This window comes from Sphaeramia orbicularis, chromosome 11, assembly GCF_902148855.1.
Source record: "Sphaeramia orbicularis chromosome 11, fSphaOr1.1, whole genome shotgun sequence".
NCBI classification, from domain to species: domain Eukaryota; kingdom Metazoa; phylum Chordata; class Actinopteri; order Kurtiformes; family Apogonidae; genus Sphaeramia; species Sphaeramia orbicularis.
In genome coordinates this window covers 8,222,666-8,244,935 of record NC_043967.1, presented here as the reverse complement: position 1 = coordinate 8,244,935, position 22,270 = coordinate 8,222,666, and the positions used below count along the sequence as shown (strand labels likewise).

Genomic DNA, 22,270 nt, shown 5'->3' with positions numbered 1-22,270 from the left:
CGACTTCTAATCTGTATCCACTGGGCCCCCTACACTGCTCTATGGGTGCCCTGGGAATTCTGGGCCCCATGAATTTGTCATGTTTACCCCCCTTTGTGGCAGCCCAGCTTGCAGTACATAAAAACTGTCACTGAGGTAGATGAATTCTGTGAGCATGGTCTCACCCGGACGAGCTCATGAATAGTAATGAGCTGAGGCATTAGCACATCACACTGACCAGCTTTTCTAATTGACCTGATTTCTTTGCTTATTTCTTTTCAGTGGCAAGAGCAGACAGAGGAGGTAGCGGTTCATTTACAAATTCACTACATAACACAAACACCTATGGACTGAACATATTTCAAAAAATATCAAGTAATATTTCAATTTGACAATGCAAAACCACATTGTGCACACATTCCAAGGCCTGGCTGAGGAGGAGAAGGGAGTGTCCTGATTCAATCATTGCTCATCTCTAGAAGAGAATCTTTCCTCAAACACAAAAAGTGACAATGAAGACCCTGTACTGCTGCACACAACAAGGGTGAATAAGACAAAAGGAGCCTGAAACACTTAATCACCTTTTTTTTTTTTTTTTTTAAACAGTCAACTAACCCCCATGTGGAAATTCAGTCTCTGCATTTTACCCATCCTAACGTATACACACACAGTGCCCTGCATTAGCATTAGCAATTAGCATTAGCACATAGCACAAGCATTAGGAGCAGTGAGATGCCACTGAAGGTGCTCGGGGACCAACTCCAGCACTACTATCAGCATTGGGAATTACCCTATATGTACGTGGGGGCAACCGGAGAACCTGGAGGAAACCCGTACAATGCAGGGAGAAAAGCTAAACTCTTCTTCAGTATGTAAATGTCTTGTGGCAAAGAAGAGCACTGACAGTTTTGTAAAGTTGCCATTTCTTTTCCTCTTTTTATTTTAATGTGTTACAAAAAAATCAAATGTGTTAGTAATGAAATGTTCTGTTACATTGTTTTCAGCGCAATACAAGTCAAAGATGAATTAAAACTAAAAAAAAAAAACAATTAGTAAATTAACATACTGTCCCAGCTTATCTGATCTGGGGTTCTAATTCAAAACTCTAAATCTTTACTGTACATACATTTTGGTTAGCACTTATATTTCTCCCTCCCCCTGTACCCCTCATCTCCTTGCACTCGTTTCACTCTACGTTAGTGCAGCACAACAGGGCCGAACTGCACATCTGGGACAAGTTAAATGGAGCTGCTTTTGTCTAATCCGTTCTGGCTTGGCCTGCATGACAGGGTGGGGAGAGAGGCAAAGGTTTAATATTCGCTGCAGGTATCACCCTCCCCCAGTTGCACATACATACACCCCCCCAAAATACACACACCACCAATAACTTAATTCATACTCTTCATTTTTTTTTTTTTTTTTATTTGCACATATATTTTATTTGCCCCCCCCATTCAGATGTTGTGCCAAATGACTAAAAGGGGAGAAGTTATGACCAAGAGGAGGAAGGTTAAAAAAGTGAAGCAGGGGAGTAAGAGTGAGTGCACATACATAAGGAGATAAACCTGTGTTGTGGGTAGTGGGGGTGGAGGAGGTAAACATCAAAGACAAAGGAGAAGAACAGAAAAGGAGTAGACAAGTCTTGCATTCCTCTAACCTATTAAAAAGGAACAATCTCTCCTTGCATCAAGTGGTGGGGTAGTGGGGGTTTGCCAACGCTCTTCTTTTCTCTTGAATATAACCAACTACTGCTTCTGGTTTTAATCCAGCTGCCTTTCTGCAGTTCATATGCACATTTCCAAACCAGGGAACATATGCTGCTGATTTAAGCACCAAAAGAGGAAAAAAAAAAAAAGAAAACTTCACTGCCATCTGGTCTGCAGGTACCAGGACGACTGCCGATTGCACGTGAACATACAAATAAATGTCACAGTGGAATTAAAAGTTAAGAACAACTTGGAGTGATTAGCCAAAAGAAGATATCATGTGTATTCACAGAACAATAAGTACAGAGTAGACAAATTAATTAATCTGTGCAAACTGGGCATTTTCCAACTTCTATGCTTTGATGGAAATTGGCTCTTCTCATCTAGAAACACTACATAAAAAATAGAATTCTCAACTAATATTTTGACAGTTTGATGTTTGTTTCAAATGTATTTATTGATTGATTGACTAATTTATGTATTTATGACTATTAGAAACCAGATAGGGATGTAATGATATGAAAATTTCATATCGCGGTTATTGTGGCCAAAATTATCACGGTTATCATTATTATCGCGGTATTGTTGAAATTGTGCTCAAAATGTTCAAAAAGTACTAATACACACACTGAAATAATTTAACCAAGTTGTATTTTGGAAAAAAAACCCAATAATAATAATAATAATTGGCACAATGTACCTTCTGTTGGCAGAAACATTCAAGTATTAACCCTTAGTGGTCTGAGCCTGTTTTTGCCGTTTTTCAGTCCTTCTGATTTAGCCTTTATATACTATATAAACAAATGTTTACTATACCCATGTTTGGGATCTTTTTTTTCAGCACAACTTCATCAATCTCATCTGCCTATTATTTTTTTTCACTTTAACCTACTATATCAATGTAGAAGGACAGAAAACACAAAAAAATATATAAAATCGGATTTGAAAAATGTATATAATTTATTGCATAAATAACACAAAGATGCTTAACAAACCTTTTCAGAGACTTTAAAAGTGAATATTGGTTCCAAATATTAGGTATATAAAATCAAAAGTGTAATATATTAAAACTATACTCAAATATTTTACATAAAAGCAGATCTTTAGATAAGCATTTTCTCTGGAAAAGTGTGGTAATCAAATCTGGTTATCATGATAATTAGAATTTAAACGGTAATACTAACTGTTGGCAATTTTACTGTGGTTTATCGTTATACCGGTAATTGTTACATCCCTAAAACCAGATAACTCACTGTCAGTCATTTAAAAAAAAAATTCCAACTGTCAATTTTTTCCTTCAGGTCTGCTTTGGTATCAGGTCAAATAATAACATATGTTGTGACAAAGTTAGTTAGACAGTTAAATGGCAGACTACTCCCTATGGTGGACACAAAAATATACCTTCATTACCGTCAGTGTTTGCTTTGATTCTGTGATTTTTAATTTCTAGGGTACCAACTCTGGTCCACACTTGGACATAGTTTTTGAGTGCAATGAACTTAACACAGGATGCACCTAGTATGAAACAGAATAAAAGTAGTATGTCCGAAGCTACAGTAGAAACATGGTGGACTCTGACCTACTGCTCAATCAAGGTAACAAATACATTAGAATTCTAGAATAAATGATATACTCTTTTCCTGCATGGAAAAAGTAGAATCAGGGGTCACAGCAGCAGACCTGGACTCAAGCCCTTGCCACCTGTCTGGCCTTCTGTTTCTGAGTCCATGTGAGTGATTAGATAGGCGTGTTAGCGAGAGATGGGAGATTTAAATTATACTGACTTCAGGATAATACAGGAGCTACAGCAAATGACTCTAAACCTAAGAAAAAACATGATCTGGAAACTCCCAATGTTCAGCCTGTGCTTTGCTGTGCTCAGCCTTATTACATGGAGGCTCTGCTTTAAAGAGATAAATCAGATGAGATTATATGACTAATGTGGTAACAATTGCTGTGTAAACTTCCACACTTCTCCCACACTCACAAACCTAAACATAAGCTTAGCAGCTTCCAGCCTGTTCCACCATCATTAATGAGCCCCAGGCTACAGAGGTCTGTGCTCAATTGGATTTCACGTCGCTTAATGAAGAGAGCCATGTGTATAAGACCTGTGTGAACATTATTCACATGAGCTTACTTCAGAAGTGGGCAAAAAGGGAATATGGCTCATTAGCTTGTTGAGATAGTTTTAGAATTTGGAAGATAAATGTAGTTGGTTGGTTGCAGTTATGCCATAATCATTAATGTTATTTAAAAAGTAACAATTAATGTTTCATGAACTGTGATAAAAACGTGTCTGGACACTGGAAATAACAGAGGAATGGGCTGTCATGATAATGAAATTCTAGTTGACAATCACAATTGATATTATTAAATCAACTGTTGTTTTATGGGTTAATTAATGTCATTAGTACTGTAAAATTCAGGCTCGGTAGGATATTGATATCCATTTAACCAAAAACCAACAAATGATAAAATAATCATCAACTCAAAAAATGTGATTTGTGACCACCAAATTTGTGACCACCAAAAGGGAATAATGCCGTCAAGTGGCAGACTGCAACTGTCAATGCAGTTAGCTCAAATAATTCTAAGAAGATGATTGTGTATGACTTGTAACAGGTCAATCTGTGAGAAAAGATTTCAAACAAAGATAGAAAACTGTAATGGATGTGTTTGTGTTCTGTATGTCTTGTGAGCTCCAACCTTTCTCCTAAACTCTAGAGTGTAAATGTGAACTAGTGCTGAGCAGAGTTAGTTGCTCTCTAATCTTTTATCAGCTGCAGGTGTCAGACTACAAGCAAGACTAACAGGATTATGGGGTTTCCTAGTCTCTAGCTGTCACAAACATCTTGTAGGTGAGTCAAGAAATGCTGGAGGATGTAATTGTCAAGTAGACCAATAAAGAAACATGATAAACAAAGTAGACATACACGCACACTTGGAAACTGACAAATTATCTTTTTGTATACAAAGAGATAACCCAACATAATGTCTGTTAACCAATTTTGGTTTCTTGTAGCAAAACTGCAGGCTTAAAGGAGACAGAAAAAGAAAGTGAAAAGGGGCAAGACAGGCTGTCTTTAGCTGAGAGGGTCTTGCATCAACCCACAGGAAAACTGATCCTTTGTTATGGAGTTGCCTCTGGAGACCTTCATCTCATTCACACCATGACCAAGAAAAATAATCCACTGCTACAGTGCCTCTCGATTTAGAAGCAGCAGGAGAAAATGTTGTCTCCTGAGCTGAATAAGAACATTTGTTTTCTGGTCTAAGCAGGAAAACACAAGGGTGATGGATGAACACATACACGAGCATACAAACACCTTGTTGAATGACAGGCTGCAGAAGTTGGGTGCACTTTATTTCGGAAAACATGAGATTCAAGCTGAATAAAGACTAAAACTGAGACTAACAATGAAAAAAATAATCCATTACACTAAAATAAACATAAAATACATACAACTGACAAATTATTCCAGGAAAAATCAGTTTCACTTTTGCCCTTTCTCCAATGTTAATAATTCATGGAGCAGAAAAAGAAAACGCCTTTGCACAATGTGGTACCTTAATAATACTAATAATAATGATGATAATAATGGCTTTGTAAATGATATGTGATGTCATGGATTCTTTCATTAGTTAATTCTTTAATTTTTTCCTGGTCTCATCTACAACCTGTCTGTTCATGGGAGTGGATCTCTTCTTCACTGTGGTTTAGGGCTGCAGCTATCGAATATTTTAGTATTCGAGTATTCTACTGAAAATTCCTTTGATTAATCGAGTAATCGGATAAAACTTATTTTTGCTTGGTTAAAGAGCAATTATAAATACACAAGAGAAAATAAGGTGTTTCACTTAATAATGAAGGACCAATTGGTTTCCTTTTTTTGATAATTAACAGTTTTATTTCTTACATTCATATTGTGCATATACATTTTCTTGACTAGAAACATTTCCAGAGAGGCAATTGCAAACACAAATAAAAATAAATAAAACACAAATAAAAATAAATCAAATTTTATTACTTTCAACTTAGTATTTCTTGTAAGTATCAAAAATATAAGGCATTAATAAAAAAAAAAAAAAAAAGGCATCAACATTGCCTTTTTGTTGTGCAACTGAACTTTGGCAGCTATAAGTTTCAGAATTAACAATTTAGACATCACAGGATTGCGTTGTGGCATTTAAGAATTAAGAACATTTAAACGGGAACTTGGAACGAGTCCATGCATGAATAGTTTTACACATTTCTGCTATATTCAGGAGAATCAAGGCAATGGCCACCCCACCTTATCCGTCTCTCTCATAACCTATTACCCCCCACCCACACCCACACGTCCAGTTAATGCATTATTTGCTTCATTTCTGCAAAAAGGAGTTGGATTTTGCCAAAATTAGGCCATGACAAGGTAAGAGAAAACTTTCAGAAAGCCATGCACCATTTTGGTTGTGCTTTTGGGAAATTAACTGTGCAAATCACAGGTGCATGGCTCACAGTCCTAAATCTATGCTTGTCAAAATTGTAATAAACTAGCCACACATTCAACAGTAGCCATAATTAACAGAAACTTAGCCCTCCGCAGGGCTAACGTTATGTTAGTAAGGTATATTAACGTTAATCTCATTGATTTGTACTACGTTAATTTTATTTTTAGCTCAGGTCCTCTGCTCCATTCTGGGCGTCTTATGAGAAGTTGCTACATTGGAGATGTGCTGTAGTGGTATGGAAAGGCCATGTTACAACGGATACATGTCACAGTGTTCACCTTGCTGTTCAGTCTGAAATGCTTCCACACTTTCAACATTTTCTGTCTTTTTGTTGTTTTTTTTTTGTCTTTCATCATCATTGTTGTATTCACTCGCCTGTCTATGCTCACCTCCTCCATCTTCCTGCTGCTTCAGCTGAACACTTCCGCGTCCTCCGTCATCTTCCTTTGCGTGAGTGACGTAAGCGCATTGTGCCTCATACAGTAGTCCGTGCGAAATGCCGTGCTGTGAGCTTTACAATTTAATAAGCGAATCCTCGAGGCAGCGAAAGTTCGTCGATCATTTTTTGTAATCGAGGTACTCTAATAACTTGAGGAATTGTTTCACCCCTGCTGTGGTTCTCTCTGAGGTTTCTCTTTTTCCCAATGGGTTTTTTGGAGTTTTTCCTTGCCAAGAAGGAGGGTCTAAGGACGGGGGATGCCCAGGACATTGGTCCATTTGCTTCATCGACTGTTTACTAACTGATTACTTGACTATTTGTTTATTTTCATTGCCTGGGAGGCGACTTGGTTGTGAGATTTGGCTCTATAAATATAATTTAAATGAACTGAATTAATTCGATCTTTCCAGCTTCTATCAAAAAAAATCCATATTCTTCCCCACAATACCTAAAAAACTCACTAAATGAAACAAAAACAGAATTAAAAAAATAAAATAAAAAAAATTCTGGTAAAATAATTTGTCTGCTTCTCACATTTATGCTACATCATGATGTTATTAACCCAATAAAACATTAATGTTGTTGATGATTTAAAGAGGATTCAGTACTAGTATGTACTGGCCCCTGCCATTAGTGGGCTTGCCCTCATTGACATCCACTCAGTCATGTACATAGGTCATTGAAAAGCTCCTTCCTGGCCTCTAGGTGAGGGCCTCTGCTGCCCTGCATGTGATTATGCAAATCCTTTGCAAGCTCAGACAAGCCTCAACTCCATCCTTCCCTGCACCTAAAAAACACCAACACCCGGTCTTGCACAAGCATACAGCAATGCTTCCTGCCTGTGTGATGACAAATATCCTCACTTTTTCCTGCTCCTGCTTTGCTCTACTGACTCCATTTGAGGCTGACTTCATCTAGTCTCTGCACCCCTATCACTACTCTCTCTCTCTCACTCTCTCTCTCTCACACACACACACACACACACACACACACACACACACACACACACACACACGTCTGTGGGAGTGTTTCCACATGAGCTGTCAGTGTCCATTGTTTCAGCGAGTCTCTAGGACACAATTCATATCAGGACAAGAGTAAGGGCTCATTCCTCCCCTCCTCCATTCCTTTCCTTCCTCTCCTAAACCCTGAACTGCTGAGCTGGCCTGAATCAACCACCAACTCATGGTCCACATGTTTGGAGAAGGGGGGTGGGGGTTGGGGTAAGGGGGTAGGGGTGGGATAAGGGGCAGCATCTTCTCACACCGAGTCTGTCTATTCCTGCCAGATTTCTGTGAGTCACTTCAGGAACTTATTAACAGAAAATGGTTAACACAACTCCGTGGTTTTAGGTCAAAACAAACTTCCTTTAAACTAAATGAAAATCTAACAAACGCATGAAATCAAAAAAGCACAACTCAAATAGGAATGAAAGGCAAATGGTAAACCTGCGTGATTCTGTGTAAGGAGTCAAGAAAAAAGCTTTTCAAAGCAAAAACTTCAGCTGGGAACTACATGACAAACATTTTTCAATACTTTTAACGTTCAACTATTCACTTTAACCTGTCTAAGATCTTCTGTCAAACTCATTGCCAGTTCTGGTGATTTATGATAGCCAATCATAAGTTCTTCTGACTCTGCTCTAACCAATCAAAGCACTGCAGTGCATGTAATGTAAATGTAATTGTCAAAGTGGTGAGGGGGCACGACAGCTTGTCTCATTGTTTTAGCCTCATGACCTACATATGGACACAGCAAATCTTTACACAGCCACTATTGTTCCTTTAATTCTTCGAGTATACATGCAATACTTAAATGCCAGTCCACATAAATTAAATGTGCAACACAGCCTAAGTAAGTAAAAACAATAAAGTTCACAAATAAATATCATGCCAATTCAGAACATGACAAATAATAGTTATATTTAGTACGCATAGTTGCTGAACTGAAAAAAAGGGGGAAAAAAAAAATCTCAACCCACACACAGACACAAAATGGTTGCAGATTTCCTCAGTGTGGCTTGAACCCAAGGGGACTGAAGAAGAGTAAACAACCCTAAAGAAACAGTTACCTCCCTTTACTTACACCAGATCAGGAAGTTTCAACAGGGCAAAAAGGCTGCGACTTTTATTAAATGAATGGTGACTCAAAAACATGCCACGCTGGAGCTTAAGGCATGACCCTCTGTCCAGTGTCGACATGTGGCGTTGCATGTAATCATGTTAGGGAAAAGTAAATACACTTAGCCTGCACATACATGGACTGTAAATGGGATTTGTCATTTTAAAAGTGTGTACAGTTACAATAAAAATGATTTAACCTCCATTGCATTTTAGGTTTACTGGCAAATTTTAAAAATGTTCTTGTGTTTGCAATAACCAAATCACACTAAAATGGTCTAAAGAGTTAAATAAAACTAATTTCACAGGGATTTCAACACTAAATCATACTTTCAATGACTACTGACAGCAATCTCAAAATTATTCTACCCTTGAATACAATTCATATGGGCACACATGTACAAATCACATGTGGTCTCAAGTACTTCATTAGTTGCATCAGGTATTTGAGAACATCTCAAATACCTGGACTGTTGATGGTGACATTTGACTGAATGTTAGAAATACGGCTAAGTCAAGAGAATCATCCAAAAAGTTCAGAGAAGAGATTATTGCCTTGCAGAAATGAAAAGGATACAAAAAGAGGCACTGAATGTTCCTAAAGGTACAGTTGGAAGCATAGTTGGGAAGTTTAAGGTTAAAGGTATAGGGGCTACACTACCTGGATATGGCAGAAAGAGGAAGCCATCAACGGCTGCCACCAGAGTCTGGAGGAGGCAGATGGTCAAAAACCTTTAACTGACTGCAAAAGACCTGCAATAAGACTTGGTGGCAGCTGGCACTGAGGTTTCAGTTTCCACAGTAAAACACATACTAAACGATGAAGAGCTCCATGTTCAAACTCAAAGACTTACATCAATACTGACAGAAAAGTACATGAAAGACCAGCTCCAATTTGCTCAAAATGATATAAATAAGACAAAGAGGATTTGGGATTCTGTTCTGTGGAGTGATGAAAAACAAAAAAAAATGGAACTTTACTTTTTCTTCTTCTTTTTTTATGTCTAGAGGAGAAAGAATGAAGCATACGCTGAAAAAATGATCCTGTCTACAGTGAAATACAGTGGTGTCAGTGATACTCTGGGGCTGCTTTGCTTCTTCTGGCACTGGAAACCTACAGTATGTGGATGGCAAGATGGACCCAATCAAATATCAGGAAATCCTGGGATTTCTCCCACGCCATCTGTGAGGAAGCTGAAGCCGGGGCATCATTTGAGCTTCCAACAGAACAATGATCCTAAGCATACTTCAGAGTCCACTAGTGTTTGGTTTCAGAAGACGTCCTAGAGTTACCATCACAGTCGCTTGACTTGAACCCCATGGAAAATCTCTAGTGGGATTTGAAAAAGCCAGTTACAGCGCGCGACCCCAAGAATATTAATGAACTGGAGGCCTTTGCCCATGAGGAATGGCCTAAGATTCCCCAAAGAGTTGTAATATTAGTTGTACTGAGCTATTTAAATGATTCTTGTTTGATTTGTTTATTGATAACAGCTGCTAGTTTGGGGAGGGTTGAATAATTTTGATTGCAACTGTGTCTAAATATTTAGGAGGATCTAAATACAGAAATGGAATGCACTATTTAGGATTATGGTTTCATTAGCAAATAATGAATAAAAGAATAGTCTAGAATAAGCCACTAGATATCCTAAATACTACACATTGAACCTTTTAAAAAAGGGGTTCAAAAGTCCCATTCATCAAACGAAAAAACTGAAATAACAGAAACACTACCATCTATATGGTGTTAATAGTGAGAAGACATCAAACTGCACATTTCTTTACAGTTGATATAGCCAGATTTATAAAAGCTTTCATATTAAAAAGACTTAGTTGTGCATCCTTTTTGCCTCAAGGAGCATGAACTTCTAACCAGGGTCACCAGTCAGGAGAGTAAATAACTTTATGTGCTATAAAAGGTGGAGCAAATCCAATTACCTCTGGCTGATGAATAAGGTTTGTGTTTTCAATGCACAGTACTCATAGTATCACATTTGGACATGCCCATCAAATGCCTCTCACTCCCAGGTGAATGTCAAGTCAAGAATCTTACTGAAATCACTGAACAACAGCAGCTGATGGGTATACCTTTTTGATTATCAGGAATTGGCAAGAGATAGCCAACACACGTTAAGCTAAAGTGAGCAGGGCGACTCTTGCCAGTGGGGAGTGTGTGAGCATCAGAGAGGCAAAGTCAGTTCCTCCTTTGTAATTATAGACTCCCAGAATAACTCTGTGCAGACGCATTACTAAGCTGATGTTGTGATAGCCACCAAATACTTCTCATAGGTTGAGCTACTTATGCCAGAAAGCTTGTCGTTGCCTTTCATGTCAGGCCCTGAAGTGGATATGGTCCTATTGTTTAGATGATTAGGATATTCAGTTGAGTAGGTTTTGTTGTTATACAGAAAATGTAACTTCCAAAAAAAAAAAATTCCAGTATCAAACATATCAAAAAAAGATTCATATTCAAGGTAAGTATGGTTTGTCCTTGCACCACAAGAAACCATTGACAACATGGTAAATTACTGACAAATTATAGTAAAGCCAACTATATGCTTTGATTGTGTGAGATAAACTAGGATTTCCTCAAAGAACACAAATCCTTTGCTCAAACTTGCAGTTTTGATACATTTGCATGTGTGTGTTACTGCAAGCTTTCCAAACACACGGATGCACAAACATAGCATGCCCGGCCTTGTCTTTCAGAAGAGCTGTAATTAAGGAGGAACTGCAGTGAGTGGTTGCACAGTGAGTCGTCTCTGCACAAACCAGCAGCTCCTCCCTCAAAAAGCCACTAACACCCACCCAGCAACCATGTTCCCTGGTCTCTCTAACCCCAAATCTTCAGCCTTTTTCCTTCGCTTCGCCGACAGCTCAGTTCTAAACTTGGCCTTGGATTTTTCCATTGTGTTCTCTTATGTGACCACTTTCAGTATGGTCTGTCTTGGGTGAAAGAGAAAAAATACCTCTGCATTGTTTTATATCAGCAACCTGTGCTGGCCTAGTGCTGTTGTTTACTCCTCAGTATACCATGTAAACCTCAGCCAATTACTCTTACATTTCCAAACTGAATGTATATTGTATGCATTCACTGTATCAACAAGTTTCTGCAATGTCACAAGATTTATTTCCATCTAGTGTTGTATTAATTTTTCACCAAGATCTTGTATTGATGATGGGAGAGTCTGACCACTGCACAAAGCCTCCTCCAGTGCATCTAAAAGATTCTCAATGGGGTTACGGTCTGGACTCTGTGGTGACCAATCCATGTGTGAAAATGATGTCTCATGCTCCCTGAACCACTCTTTTACAATTTAAGCCAGATGAATCCTGGTATTGTCATCTTGGAATATGCCTGTGCCATCATGGAAGAAAAAATCCACTGATGGAACTGATGGAATAATCTGGTCATTCACAGTGTTTCCACTGGTAAGGTTTGCCATGGCGCAGCCCCATGGCAAAATCCTTGCCACCATAGCATACATTTCATTCAAAAAAATCATCACCGTCGTATTAGACTTATTATACATATGTATAATATATATATATATAATAGGCCAGGACAAATGTCCTGCCCTCACAAATGAAAGTTTGTGAAGATTCTGGTCCATGCTGTGCCTTTTGCATCTCTGTTTGATGAATGCAAATGATGTAGGAGTGGACAATATGTGTGTTTGTGTGTGTGAATAGATATATAAATATAGAAGAGTAATGTAAAAGGAAGAGGGAGATATATTATTAATAATATTGTAGGGAGAGGGAGTGGGATTAAATAAATTGTACTTCTTCCCACCCCTTTTCGGGCATGTAAATGGAATTACTGTGCTTTTCTTCTGACTAAGATTGTTATGATTCTTGATATTTGTATTGTTATGTATGTTTTGCAAGTGCATATATGTTAAATTTCATTGCATGTTCGGAATAAATCACTAAAATCACTATTAGATCGTGAAGGATTAGAATGTATTGATGATCCGGCAAAGCAGAGAGATCGTGGAATCGGGGGTTTATATGGGAGCACGTTCCGTGCTGCACGTACCCCACAATGAGTATCCGCAGTGAAAGTGAAACTTAAAATGGCAGTTTCATAACTTAAGACTTGGGCCCCACAGAGTTGGGCGTACTTGACTCAGTCGATGTCCGTGCACATCAACCTGTTTTTGAATGTGAAATTGGTACACTCAACTATGAAACCTCAAACGTCCACAGGCAGTGCGCGTGTGGAGTCCGCGTCACTCACAGTACACACACAGTATGCCCGACGTGAGTTCTCCACGTCCTCTACATACAGGTCCATCACGTTATACTCTTACAATAATGTATGTCAACACTACGAACCTGTTCAATCAGCTGAAGAGACAGCATCCCAAACAGTATGAGGGTCAAACTACTAGAAGACCAGCCACACCACAGCCAGAGACCACAGGAATTGTTAAACAAAAGCAAACAACTTGAACGTAAGCATTTAGTAAAGGCACTCTGAGAAGAGTAGCAAGCACGTTCCACGTTGATCCTTTTTTGGAGTACCTGGATTATTATTCTTCTCATTTTGGACTTCTTCCTCCATCCAAGACCACCCAATACCCTGATTACCAGTTGAAAAACCAGAGCTACCAGCCACCTGTTCTGTAAGCCTGGAGGAAAAGTAAAGACAGGCCTGGAGGAAAAGTAAAGGAAAAAAAAGAAAAAAAAAAAAAAGAAAAAAAAATACAGAACAAACTATCCATGAAGAAATGTCCATTTCAAACAAATATTACAGATATATAACAGATATTTTGTTCTGTTTTTTTTTGTTTTGTTTTGTTTTTTTTTACTTTTCCTGTTTATTTAAAGCTACCTGAAAAACCAAGTGCAGTTTAACTATGTTCAAGAGTGCACTTAATCAGAGTGTTGTTTAAATTTTAGTATGTTTATGTTCTTGACACATGTTGGCCAGAACCATTGATATATAACAGAGTCGCGACACTTCCATAGACTCCCGTTGTATAAAATGGCGAATGAAATATGGAGGGGCCAATAGTTCTTACACTGAGTGTAAATGCACCAGAACACATTAATTCCTATTGCAGTTGATCTAGCAATTCCACCACTAAGTTAATAAGATTTTGTCATCTTTCAAATTATCAAGTGGATTTCCTATAGGTTGTTTAGGTTGTAAATTCTGTTTTCTTTGGTATGTGTTAGCCTTTGTATACATTTATATCTTAAACAACTTTTACGTTCAATTTTCAGCTGTAGCCCTATAGTTAGCTAGCTTGACTTGGCCAGCTGTTGAGATTTAATCACTGTATCCACAAATTATGGAGGTTTTAAGTAACATTAGTACAAATTTTGTTATCAGCGGGTATTATTTTAGTTGTTTTGCTGAACCTGGTGGTGTTGGTTAAGTTTGTCAGCTGAGATAATGTGCTAATTAGGAGGCGAGTTGCTGTAGAGCTGAGCTTTGCCAAACAAGTTCATTAAAGTTATTATTCAAGAGTTAAAGGAGGCAAAACTTCTGTAACTTGGCGTTTGTAATATCAGACTCATCCTAAAAGAATTCTGTTGAGTTTTGAGTTTGCTAATGTTGAGTTTTTATTGAGTCTAGTGTCCGTGCTAACGCTAAAATACTAAGTTAGCCACTATGCTATCCGTTGGTTAATGCCTTATTGTGTGTTATCAAGAGAGCAGAGCTTGGCAGGCACACAGTGTTCACAGCTAACCACTGTTTTCTGCTTGCACCTCAGTCCTATAATGATACAACTTAAAAATGGTAAGTTGTCCATCTCCTTACGAGTACAGTACAATTGCAGAATGAATCAACTTGTAAAGTTAGCACCACTCACATAAGTAGCTTATCCAAGTTAATAAGAACCTTTCCCCCAAAATTTAAGTTTTCAAAGTAATAAATGCAGTCCTTTCAGTGGTCAACTCCACTACTCAAAAGTATGACACACACAATACATATAGTAGTGCAACAACGGTTCTTGTGTGGTTTATTTTGAGATTTACTATGCTCACTGCTGTTGGTCCCATAGAATAACATGAGTGTGCTTAGTTCATTTGGAACAATTCAGACTTACATGAACCACATCATCACTGGAGCGGCAACATCAAAGCGTGTTGTAACTCTTTTTATAGGGCTCTGATTTTGGCAAACTTGCACAAACTAAATTAAAAATGTTCTGGAAGGTTCTTAGGACTAAATTTTTTTTTCTTTTAGGACAATGTTTTACATAAGGAAATTGTTTGGTTGCACTGTTCAGAAACTTGCAAATTAGTCTCAAAGATCAGTGTAAAGAATCGTGATAAAATCGAGATCATGATTTCATTTTTAAAAAATTGTGATATAATATTTTTGCCATATCGCCCACAACCCTACGACCACGGGATGTGTCTTTCAACATGGTTGTTTAAGAAATGAGAAGCTATTCATTGCATCAGTTGGGGTTAAATAACTTGTCGCCAGCTGAAAGATAATCGCCCATGTAGTAATTATCCAATAGGAGGCTTGAACCTACTTGCTTAGTTAAATCTAGGTGCCGACTTTTCTTTGGCCAGGCAGTGTATTTTCTAGATTAATTTTCTACTCAGACAAAGAGAGAAAACACAGTCTAAACAAAACCCTGCCCCTTATTCTTCCTTATTCAAAAACATACAAACAAACACATTAACAAAGAGCAGAGCCCACGTACAGAGAAAACTCTCATTGCCTTTTCAATTCATAAACACTGGTGAGAGAAATAAGGCACTTCTGAAGTATTTCAGGCTTGTTTTCTCTCTTTGAAGGCTTATGCTGCTGAGGAGTGGCTGCAGTGGTGGTGGTGGCTTAGGAAGTTGTTTGTTTGTCCCTGAAGGACTGGCTATATTCATCACATCCAACACACAATTTCCAAAGCCTGCATCTCTTGACTTATTTAGATGCAGCCTGAGTTCAATTTCAACCCCAGTCTATCACTCAACACAAATTCTGTTGAGGTGTGGTGGCATAAGCGATTTGAAAGCAGCTCTGTATATACAATATTTTAACCAGTGTGAGCAACTGCAAATTAACACCAAAAAACAACAAACTGACTTCATAAATAAAGAGGAATCTTCTGTTTTGTTGTGTAAGAAAAACGCAAACATTGTCACTGGAGGTTTTCAATATGGAAAAAAGAATCTGTGAAATGCCCATCACAAGTGACAAACACAGTGTAAGAGTTGGTCAGAAATGGGACTCCTGTTCCATAGTGTCTGCAAAGTTCATTGTGGGGAGAGCGGAGACCACAGTTCAAAGTGAGGTCGTAAACCTAAATGAAAGCAGGGACTTTGGAAACACGAACATCAATATGGGACTGCCAAACACAACAGAGCCTACAAGTTTAATTAAAACACACAACCTCCCCTCCCTGGGCTTTAAGAACAGAGAGGAGGACGGGATGTGTGTGTTTGGGGGAGGATGGGGATTTTTGATGCATGGGAACATGTGGGAGTCTCCATGCAAAGGGTGTGCATCGCCTGCAAACAGAAAATCTTTGGCACAGTTTGGGATTGAGAATAATGATACATTTCAGTACAGCAATCAGTGCTTCCCAATTAGATTTGATCTGTGGCAGGTGTGGGGTCATTTTACAGAGAGCATTGCATTATGGGTTGTTAGAATTACTGTTAGTGGGCATGCAAGTTCATTTGTAATCTATTTATACAGATTCTTTAGTCTGTCAGCTGTAAAAGTGTTCAGTTACTCCACTTTAACCTTCAGGAGTTTATATAATGCATGTAGGACTTTAAAAGTTTGAATTACATTTAGCTGCAGTTACCTGACTGTATGCTAAGCCTAAATAGGAAAATAGCATTTCATGCATCAACAAGTTATGGACAATAGACATCTAGACATTTTGTCATGTTAAGTTGTTCTGTTTTATCACCTAAATGGCATATAACATCTATCATGTACTATGCCACTGCATATATATGAAGTGAGTGAGCGCAGCATTGGGTTGAAGAGAAGCACATGACTGTTAAGACTCAGTCATCCCCTGCTGTAATTTTTCAAAAAGTTTATTACAGAAAGTGCATGACTGGGGAAGAGTGGGAAATACTGTTTGGTAATACTCCACCGATTCTCAAAACAGAATTTATTCTATATTTATATATTCTTTTTATTATCAAATAATTTTGAGGAAGAAAAATCTCAATTTATCTGTTATTCCTGCTTCTTAAATGTAAATATTTTCTGATTCCTTTACTTCTCTGTGATAGTAAACAGAATAGCTTTTGGTTGTGTACCCAACAACACAGATGGACATTTCCCCATTTCTATGGCATATTACAGACCAAACAACTAATTGACAAAAAACATTTCATTTACAATCAACAATAAAAACAATTGTTAGTTGCAGGCCTGGCAGAGTATTGTCATTCCACAGGCCCCATACTTTGTCAATACTATAAATTACAAAATGGCTCAGCTAAAAAAATACATGACACAAAGTATTAAGTGGATGTCGGGGAACAACGAGTGTTTGTATGTGCTTGCATCTGGCTGCATGCTTAGTAAGGGTGTGGATTGGTGTTGATGCAAACTCATGAACATGTCTGTCCTTTTAGTGCCAGCTGACATGATTTATGGCACTATCCGAGCTGATTTGTAGAGGCTTTGCAGCCAGAAGCACAAAGAAATGCAGCTCCCCTTCAGACATGCTTATTTCCTGCTCCAAGCAGGCACCGGGCATCTCTATCACACTTTAACTATGGCCGGCATTGTCTGAAGACATCCAGAGAAAAGGCCACACACAGGTTTTACTGAGAAGCCCACACACACACTACCTAAAAGCTTTTACAGCACAGGGACTTTTCCTGGTACAGAAGTGGATTTATACACACAAACACACAGCAAGTGGGGGAAAAAATTCCCAGACTTACTGTGCCCTGAACACCTCACTTGCCTGAGATGAGGCATTTTCAAAGGCAATGCTTTTTCTCATGTTGCTGCCCTCTGAATGTGACCCAGATGTGTCATCAAAGTGTCAGTCTAAACCCAACAGAGAGAGCTAATAAAAGACCTTCTGTCTTGTACTGGGCATGACTTTTGCTTATGAGTTCTAGAGACCAAGAGATTAAGGTTAAATTGAACCACCTACTTTATTTGTCAAAGCACACCAGTAAATTAAGTACTACACACAGCCAAAGTCCCATCAACAACAACAATTTCACCATTTGATGCCATTAAAAACAATAACCCAAACCTTTGAGTGAAACTCTTGAACATCAGTTTTCCTTGTACTATTGTTGGTCCTTTGCTTGCAGGGCTTCTTTAGTTCTCCCTGCCCGACTGTCTTTCCCTCTATCAGACTGACTCCCCACTGTCTGCAGTGGTTTCTCCCCCTTTGCCCTTGACAATTGAGTTATGGCTGAGCTCTAACGTGAAAAGAATGAGGATCTAAGCAGCTACCTAAAAACAATAGCATTCTTGAATATGGACTAAACTGTCTGACAGAAGAATTGTGTTGTACAACTGGCATCAGTCTGACGGGAAACTACACACTTTCAACACTGCACTCATGAAAAGGCGAATTTTCAGAAAGGCAGAGTGCTAACCAAGAAAATAAAAATACAAGAGGGGGGATGATGGCTCCAGTCTTTTCCTCTTTCCAGGAGTAGTAAGTAGAGGCCTGTTGTTTCACAGGGATTTTTTTAAAATACACCAACTCCTTTACTGCACAGCCGGAGGACCCTCTCTGCAACCAAACACACTGAAAGCCCTAAAATAACCAGCCACAATCAACCTTTTTATGATGGTCAACAAAGGCAGTTGGAACAGTGCAGCAAGGCTGTGCCTTCACATGAACAAAAAACTGATCTGCTGGTATGAGGAAAGCATGCTTTCAGACTACATGGTATGTTTTGTATGGTTGGCATTAGGAATGGCATTAGGCATTAGGAGCGTGGAGATGCCGTGTCATCGCGCCCCCCTCCGCGCACGTGCTCTGTCTCCCCATCTTAAAAGTTTCACCCCCCCACCCCCCACCCCAGTCCGTGCCTACATCATTCAAATGTCCTGCCCCCTCAAATGAAAGTTTCAGGAGGTAGGCAACAGGTAAATGAGCATTAAGTTTCAGTTTCACTTTCGAGGTCCATGCCACACATACAAAGTAGGAATGAGGACATACGTCATATCACGTGACATATCTGAGAGGCTGTGCCATTTTGAACTTACAAGCTATCAGTTGCAATGGGCAACAGCATAGTACAGACCTGCAGGAAAGAGCCACGCGGCATGGACTCCACCCCCCACCCCCAAATTGTATTCAAAATAACATGGACACAACAAAATAACAGTTTATTTTTGTTTTAAATTAGTCATTTAGATTAGTCGACTGATCAAAAAAGTAGTTGAAAGATTAATCGTTAGAAAATTAGTCATTAGTGGCAGCATTAGATCTCTTTTAATCCAGTGTCCAAGGACTAAATCAGCTTTTTGTGGTCAGGCTGGGATAAAGAGCCACCGCTAATTACTGGAGTAGCTCTTTCTCTTGTCCCCATAGATCAAATGCATTAAACTACAGCTACCATGACTGAACACTGGCATACTGTCATCTGCCACAAAATCCCTTCTAGTGGACAGAGCATGTGGACGGACACACAGATAAACAGACACACACATACACAGAGTTCTGAGCTACCCTTTGGCCATGACACAGAGAGGCCAGATGTGCTGACAGGATCCCTGCTGCCAGCCACTGCAGCACACAAACTCAGAACACAACACAGACTGGAGCTCCAAAACATGAAGCTTGTTCTTTATGTTACATCAAGGTACAATTGAGATATTGCCAAACATGTTATCATAATATAAATTGTCATATCAAAGACACCAGTTATTTGCAATTTTAAAATGTAAAAGGCATAAAAAAAAGATGTATAAGTCACAAGAAGAAAATATGTGGCTGTCTTTCACACCAAATAAAAATGAATCTGAGTTTTTACTCAACAAATCACAAAAGATGGCTATTTGTGGTTTGGAACATGGTCCGAACATGACACTCATCCGAAAAAAAACCTAAAGGCAGAACATTCAAAACAAATGATGAATTGTTAGTAAAACATATGCAGGAATAAAATTCAGTAAAACAACAAAACACTGAAATATGCAGAGGTGTTTTGAGAATTTAGAAATACATTGCAGTAACAGTAATCATTTTATTTTCCAGCCCTACATCTAGACATTTACCTTTTGTCTATACAATACCAACATTGTTAAAAAGCCCTCCTCTATGAGGTAGGAGTGGCTTCAAATAGAGAAGAGTCATTAACAGCTTTGTTCTCTCAGCTACACATTTAAGATTTAACAAAAAGGAGAAAAACTGGAAAAGCGCAGAGACGTGTTAAATTCCTGCAAAGATTCGTGGCAGTCATAAAAATACAAAAATGCCTGTCTGCTTCTTGTCTGCATTACTTTGATCTTTGAACAACTTTGCGGTCCAAGTTGTTGAGAAACAGCAGTCTGGACGTCTGCACTTTTGGTTCAGCTTTAATGGGGAGAGCTGTTACAGTGTTATTTATGCTGTGGTGGCATATCTTTCTTTAGTTTGGCTGAGGTCGATGTGAGGCTCTGCAGTTTTCACAGGTGTGGAGAGACACAGCACGGTAGATACGAAGCCGCACAGACAACGCAACCTTGGCTACCGCATTCGCTCTGTTTATTTAAACTTTCAGTCGTTGGCCAAACAGGGGTGTCTTCTCTGTGCTCAGTTTAGTCTGTGGGCAGGTCACTGGCACAGGTCTATAAAAACAACTTTCATCCTAAACGGAGCACTCAAAAACAGACCTGTGTTTTGATTCAATGAGGACGCTTTATGTTGACCATTAGTTTGATTACAGGTACAATTTGAATGACACATTAAATTCACATAGCCTTATCTGAACTCTATTTGTCCTCCATTTTGAACTATGGAGCATACTGTACAATAGCAGATGTGAGGATCATTAGCAGCTCTGCACCAATGCCCAGCAGATTGGCTACACTAGTTTTTCCTACTCCAACAGTCATTTAACACAAATTCTCTTCTCTAAAAATATTTGCCAGAATAGATAAGGTGCACTCTAATGCTGCTCAGTGTTTTCTACTGCTATGCTCAGCTTCTGCATAATTTACCTATTGTGTTAGAACAATGTCTTGTGCATCTTATCTATATTCTTATTTGCATGGATTTGCAAATTATACCTTTGAACACTTTAGAGAATGGCAAACTAACGGATTAGAAAAGTATACTGCAAAATGTGACTTCTATAAAATCAGTATTAACAATCAATTTTGAACCAATTTTATTAAAAAAGGTTATCATGGAAGTTTTGTGTGAGCGTCACAGACTGTATATGAATGGTAGAAAGAGCCTCCATGACAACCTTGTGATTGCTGTCACAAGATTGGGTTTTTGGAAAGCAAAGTAAAAGGTGATATTCCACCTCCATGGGACCATGTTTTAGAAAAACGTCAATTGCAAAACAATAATTTGGACCCTGTGTCCTTTCACTTACACATTTATCAATTTGAAAGATATTTTAACTAGGGATGTAAACAATTAATTGACTAACGATTAATTGTCGATAAGAATTTGCTCAGTTAAATTATTAATTGTTGGTTAATTGCCCTTTTCCGCCCATCCACACCTGTCTGAAGGCTGGCGGTTTGTCTGCGCTGCGCCACGGCTGGGATAGCCGGTCATTGGACCGGATCATGGCGTTGATGAGTTAGAATGTCTTTATGGACATGTTGGACCAAACACAGACTGGCCCGTCTGTTTGTGGGAGGAGTAAACCCCCGCATAAATACATGCACAAATGCGGGGTCGGTATTGGAGCGTTTTCCCTGGAGGTTGGTGTAGTCTACAGTCAGTGAAAAGTTTCATTTTCACTTTTGCAGGGGCACGGACTGTACCGTACCCCCATAGTATTAGAAGTAGGACGGATAGTGACGCACGCACGCACGCGGTTACCAACCAACAGGCATGCATCCCCAGCCGTACTGCACGCGTGCAAGTAACACCCCACCACACACACACACACCGGCGAAAGGCACGCGTGTGCACCCCCCATCAACAGATGAATTCCACAGGAAACACAGACTGTATCCAGTAGTTCAATAAATCAATCATTAAGGAATATGACATGATTTTTTCATGAAGTGTAGAATCACCATAGATGAGTTTCAATGTTTACTAACAGTGATGTGCGTGTAACTCGGAGGTAAAAACAGGAGTACCAGCTCCCAGCCGGCTCGCATCAGCTGCGTAGACTTCCAGGCTCTGCCCCGGAACTCGTGAACGAGCCGATATGTTAGCTCTAAAACGGTCCATTAACTGTCTCTGTTCAAAAGCCGATCCCATCTTCTCTTTCACGGCCGTATAATTTGACTTGACTGCATCGGGAAGGCTGTCCCATAGTAGAAAAGCAGACTTGCACAGACGGGTGGGGAGTATTCTCACCAGCTCCCCGCTGAACTCACCGGTGTCACCTGCCATAGTTCCGACTGCCACTTCCAGCTGCCTCACCCAGCTGAGGAAACT

The 22,270-nt window shown here is 39.1% G+C and overlaps 1 protein-coding gene across 1 annotated transcript in view; it reads right to left on the bottom strand.

Moving 5' to 3' along the window:
• Positions 1 to 22,270, bottom strand: part of pard6gb (par-6 family cell polarity regulator gamma b) — a 71,914-nt gene that overhangs the window by 26,135 nt on the left and 23,509 nt on the right. The gene's annotated exons all lie outside the window — the stretch shown is intronic.